Genomic DNA, 5,504 nt, shown 5'->3' on the forward strand with positions numbered 1-5,504 from the left:
CCCCTCCTCCCCGCGGAGCTTCACGGTGTCTACAGCTCCCCGGCGGCCGCCCTCAACCCCGACCCGGCCCGGCTCCCGGAGCGTCAGGCATGGCTCGGCCTGGCCCCTGCCCGCAAGGACGGAGCACGTAGCGGCCCCCCTCTCGCCCGGCGGTGCCTCCCCGCTCCTGTCAGAGCTGCCGCGGGCTCCGGCGGCGCCTTCCCGCCCTGGCCTGTTGGCCTGTTGCCCTGCCGTGCCGTGCCCTGCCCTGCCCCACCCGGCCCCGCCGCTGGCTGGCCCCGCCGCTGCCCCCCGGGCTGCGCCGCCGCCGCGCTCGCGGCGGGCTCGGTCGGTGCCGCCGAATCTCGCGCCCAGCCTCCTTCCAGAGCCACCGTTTGAATCTGCGCAGGCGGACTGCCGTCCCATTGGCCACCGCCGCCGCACGCGACCCGGGCGGGGGGCGTGGCCTGGCGCCCGCTGCCGCCGCGGGGGGGGGGAGGGGCGGGGGGGCGAAGCATGACGGGGGAGCGAGTCTTCCTCGTTCTTCCCCCCCCCACCCCGGGCCCGTTACGCCCCGGCGCAAGCACGCGCACGCCACCCGCGGCAACGGTGGGCGAGGGGGGAGAGAGCTCCTGACGAAAAAAAACCGGCGGCCGCCCCGCGCGGCGACGCAAAAACTGTGCTACTCCTTCGAGCCGGAATCGAACCAGCGACCTAAGGATTCCCGCGGGCCGCGCCTCTACAGTCCTCCGCTCTACCAGCTGAGCTATCGAAGGGAGCTGGGCGCCGCGGCTGCACCGCGGCACACAGCCCCAGCGCTCCTCACGGCGAGCAGGCTGCGCCGCGGCCCCCTCCCCGGGAACGGCTGGGGCGTAAAGACCCGTTTCAGACCGGAGATCGCCGGCGCCCCGCGTCTGACAGGGCGAACGCCGAGCGGAGACTTCCCGCAGCCAGGGCCCCCTCCCTCCTACCGGCGGGTCGGTTAGGGCAGGGGCGAGCACGGCGCCCCCAGCCCTGCACACCACCGCAGCCTCACAGGGTGTGAAGACAGCCCTTCCCACTTCCCTCCTCGGAAACGCCGATGCCCTGTCCTTACACGCGTGCTTGCGAAGCGAGGGTCTTCATCCCGCTTACGGGGCACCTGCTCTAGCCACTGCACTATTATATTTACAAAAGAGGCACCCCAGCCATCGCACCACATCCTCTTGTGGCTGCACCTACAAACACACGAACTCTGCAGAGCCCTTAGGAGAAAAGGGTGCGAGCACCTGCCCTGAAGACGTGGGTTAGCAGTTACAGAGCCAAAATCAAAAGGGCAGGCACACCTCGGGTCAGCCTTTAGTCATCCGCAGCCTTTGCTCAGTTCTTGGGTGCTCAAGCCTATTGCAGAGCCCAACCACCAGCTTTTTTCTTTTATTAAAGTGATTTTAACTTTAATGATCAAAACAAAGCCTCAAAACAGCATACGGTTTCTTACCCCAAATACATTTTTTAAATGGGTTTACTTACAGAAAATTGTTCACCACCACCACAGAGGAAACAACCTCCTGAAGTTGTCACCTCCACAAAGTACAAGCTACACACCAGCATAACCTATGTATCTTCTAGGTATTCCCCTACACGAGAGTAGTAAGCTGGAAATTATTTGTATGAACGAAGCCTTGTACGTATGGAGTTTGCACATAGACACATGCACCTACATACGTTGTTACACGTACCTATCTGTGCAGGGTGCCTGTCCCCAGCCTGCGAGGGGAGCAGGGTGAGTGGGACAGCTTGGCTCGCAGCGCCCTCTGCACAGGCACACGGGAACCTCAGGCCCTGGCACGGCCCGTAGGCGCAGGAGGGAAAAACACCCACAAAAACCTGACTTACCTGCAGTACAAACCTACTGTTTCAAGTCCTAACTCGTATCGTTGCATCTTTCGGGGGGGGGGATCAAATAGGTTGAAGTTTTGATTTGTTTATTTACAGTCTTTGCCTGCTGCAGGTGTTCAGCGACAACCTGCACCCACTGTGATTCTAGTATCCAGAGATGACTACACAGCAGGTTGCCCCACATCAAAGCTCTGACAGGAGTCTTTGAACTACAAAAGCTGTAATCAAAAAGTATGTGGAATAAACACCAGCCCTGAGACAGGATTTGTGTCGTCAGCTTCATATGGTATGAAATGTCATCTTTTAGCATTCATTTATATTTAATTCAAAGTGAAAGGAGCCTGAAATAAAAAGTGTTGTTTAAATAAGTGCCTTCTTGTATATTCCCATTGTATATTCCCATAGTAATTCATGTGTTCTTAATTTGTAAGAAATAGATCCTGAAAGCATTAGCAGAGTCAAACTACCAAATAAGTACTGATGGTCCTGGTAAAAAAAAAAATCAAATCTAAAGATGCAGTTTGTATGTCCAGTAAACATTGTCCTTGGCATACATCACCTACACACCTCTTTTTTTTCTCTTTTAATCCTGTAAGTGTTACTGTCCGGTGTGACAAGGCCTGATGTTCAGAGTTTCTTGTGCTCCTACATGACAAAAAAAAGGATGGAGGTGCATCGTCTCTCCATCTCTTCTCAGCTTCTGGTAGCTTCACAAAACCAAGCCAGAGGTCTAGCTACTTCTCTTTTAAGAGACCCTACAACAAGATATTTCTTCCAGCTGTTCATTTAAGATCATCTCTGAGAAATAACTGGCAGTCTGTCTCTGTAGTGGGATATGGAACATCTCCCCCAAATGCCACTATTTTCAGGAACTGTCCTACCCCATCGCAGCCCGCCAAGGCTGTTACGGCCCACAAGCCACCAGGCTCAGCCTCAACAGACTTCTTGTAGGACACTCACCAGCCTCCGATATCCGAGTCCTGTTATACAAGACCTGCTTTCTGCCTTTGCTTGTCCTTCCCAAGACTCCCTCATAACAAAGGAGAGCTCAATTCCAGCCTAGACCTGAAGAACGCGACCAGATGTGAAAACACAGCTGCAGGTTCAGGGTGGCAGGATGAGGGAAATGTCACCATCACTCCAAGATCATGGACCTTAAGTCACAGTGGGCATACTTCCGCTTTGCCACTTCCCTGTTGCCTTAGGAGTGCTTAGTTTGGTCTCCTGACAAATCAAAACCAAACATCACTAGAACCACCTGTTAGCATTTGAATCCTGCTTGGTTTTTGTAGTGTTCCCCACATGCTAACAGCAGTGGGCATCCTGCTTCCAAAGACAGGACACTCACTCACACCCTTACCCAGATGATTTGATAGGCAAAGTACCCTGGAAGAGACAGTGATGATCCTCTAATTTGCCCTGTTATTTATTCCTTCTTGCTAAGCTTCCTGCTGACCTGCAGTGGGAAAAGTTCTATTAGCCATTCATTATGACCCTAACCAACGGCAGATCAGCGACTCTGTTCCTGCTGGGAGACAGGTGCCTTTCTGGGCAATGCTGATGCTTCAAAAAATTTCACCCAGCTGCAGCGGTATGAACTATTAGGCCATATGTTAAGTCCATACATGTATTACTGGGCTCATTTGTTACTGCTCCAATTCTGTGAGAGTTCCATCTATTCCCTGGCAAAGCCTTTAATGAATAAAAAAATACCAGTCATGATCCCACTTTATATTGTCACAGAGCTGAAATGATGGAAAAACTCTGAAGTCATGTGTGGAAGTTTGTAATTCTTTGTTGCCATGCTCATAAGGATCGCATTGTGAATTCAGGCAGCCAGTTCAACATTTATCTGGACAATTAAGCAATACAAGGATATTCCCCAGAAGGCACAGGGCTTAACAACAGACATGGAGTTAAGAATAACCAGCCTGTCCTAAATGATCTCCCTGTAGGTTGTTTGGAAACCATACAACTGAGGAACCCAGAGTCTTTGTGAAGATGGCTCTCAGCACTATGAATAAGGCATGCAACTGACTTCTTGCTACCAGAGCTTCAGCCCTTGAATCTAGCAAAATTCCTACAATGTGAACTGAGGAATCAGGTTTTTTGAATTGGGAAATCAAGTGGCTTATTTTCTCTGCAAACAGTTTCCCAGCTCAAAAGCAATTGCTGCCAGTCTCATAGAGCTAAGGTCTATGAAGTAAAAGAAACACCTGATGATTGCTAAAAGACCAAGCTTAGTGTATGTGAGCTTGCAATTTTTTTTACCAGTTGCTTTCCTTTTAGTAGTCTTCAGTGCCTTATCACCAGTTCCTCTAGTGACTGTAATCTTCAGAGCTTTACACTGGCAGAAACACCAAATACGTCAATCAAACCCACATGTATCCATCAAGTCTTCAGCCCAGCTTCTTGACCTGGTCTAGATTCAGTGTCATGGCACCCCTCATTCAGCACCCAAGGTGATCTTGCTTGCATCAGCCCTGTGGGCACTGAGCGTCCTCCCCATGTTTGGGGAAAGCCCTGATGGAGCACAAGGATAGTCACCAGATACCCTTTTAAATTAAAATAGTTCTCCATATGGACAGCACATTATTACCTGCATCCGCTCCTTGTCTCAGTGCTGAAGATCCCAGCTTATCATTAGTACTTGAATCATGTCACAGTCAGTTCAGTGAAGCTGCAGTTCAGAGCAATTTCAACTTGCTGTGTGCCTTCAGAGCCATACTCAGGTTTTTTTTTTTTAAAAAAAAAAAAACAACCAAACTTCTTAGTATGAAAGTTTCTGAAGGGCAATATTCTATTCATGGCTATTGAAAACAATCTGCTTTTGCTGGAATTCTCTCTAAATGCTCCTTACAACATTTTCCTGGATGCTGAGTCTTACTGGATCAACCACCTCACCCAGAAGAGTTAGCAAGCTCTGTGCACTTTGATGCAATCTATTTATACAGCCTTTTGAGAGGGGGAAAAAGTGCTTAATTGAGTGCCTAACTCAATGAGCCTGTGTTCTGTTAACCATAACACAGAGGAAGTGTATGTACTTTGTGATTTCATTAATTTGGCTTTACTATATTGACAGGTCTACATTATTCATGCTAGTGTAGGGAGGGTGGAAATGTAAGGCTTAAGGGCTACCGTATCACAAAAATATCAAAATAATTTAGTATATTTGGATGGGCTTAGAATTTATACTAGTGCATTAACCTCTGTGACAACTGCGCACAAAAAAACGTCCTCTTGCACATTCCCAAAGCAGCCTGTATCAGCTTCTCAAGGAGGCTGTACTCAGAAAACTCTGAGGTGGCCTTTGGATCAAGCCTTGGACTGAAAAACAACCGCAGTTCCCAAGTCCAGGAGATCAGTAAAGCAGTCTGAGGGATATAGCCCTGCCAGCAACCTACAGTAGGATCCACTCAGGCATGTACACAGAGAACAAGTTACTTACTGTAGAACAACTGTAGTTCTCAGGGATGAGATTGTATTTCAGATCTCATGAGCTGCTCTGTGTCCCTGCTTCTGGCAATCCTTGGCTGTCATTGGCTTGAGAAGAAACTGAGGTCACGCTGAGCTCCCACTGCCTCTGGCACAGAGTGTGAGGCAATCGTGTCAGCGTACAGATGGACACTGTCACTTAGAATCCAAGT

At 50.1% G+C, this 5,504-nt stretch overlaps 1 non-coding gene across 1 annotated transcript; it reads right to left on the minus strand.

The window, feature by feature from the left end:
• Positions 1-665: 665 nt before the first annotated feature.
• Positions 666-755, minus strand: TRNAY-GUA (transfer RNA tyrosine (anticodon GUA)). Its single transcript is given in 2 exon segments — positions 666-701; positions 719-755. It is a non-coding gene; the product is annotated as a tRNA-Tyr (tRNA).
• Positions 756-5,504: the final 4,749 nt, after the last annotated feature.

The sequence above is a fragment of the Phalacrocorax aristotelis genome, chromosome 2 (assembly GCF_949628215.1).
Source record: "Phalacrocorax aristotelis chromosome 2, bGulAri2.1, whole genome shotgun sequence".
Lineage (NCBI taxonomy): Eukaryota > Metazoa > Chordata > Aves > Suliformes > Phalacrocoracidae > Phalacrocorax > Phalacrocorax aristotelis.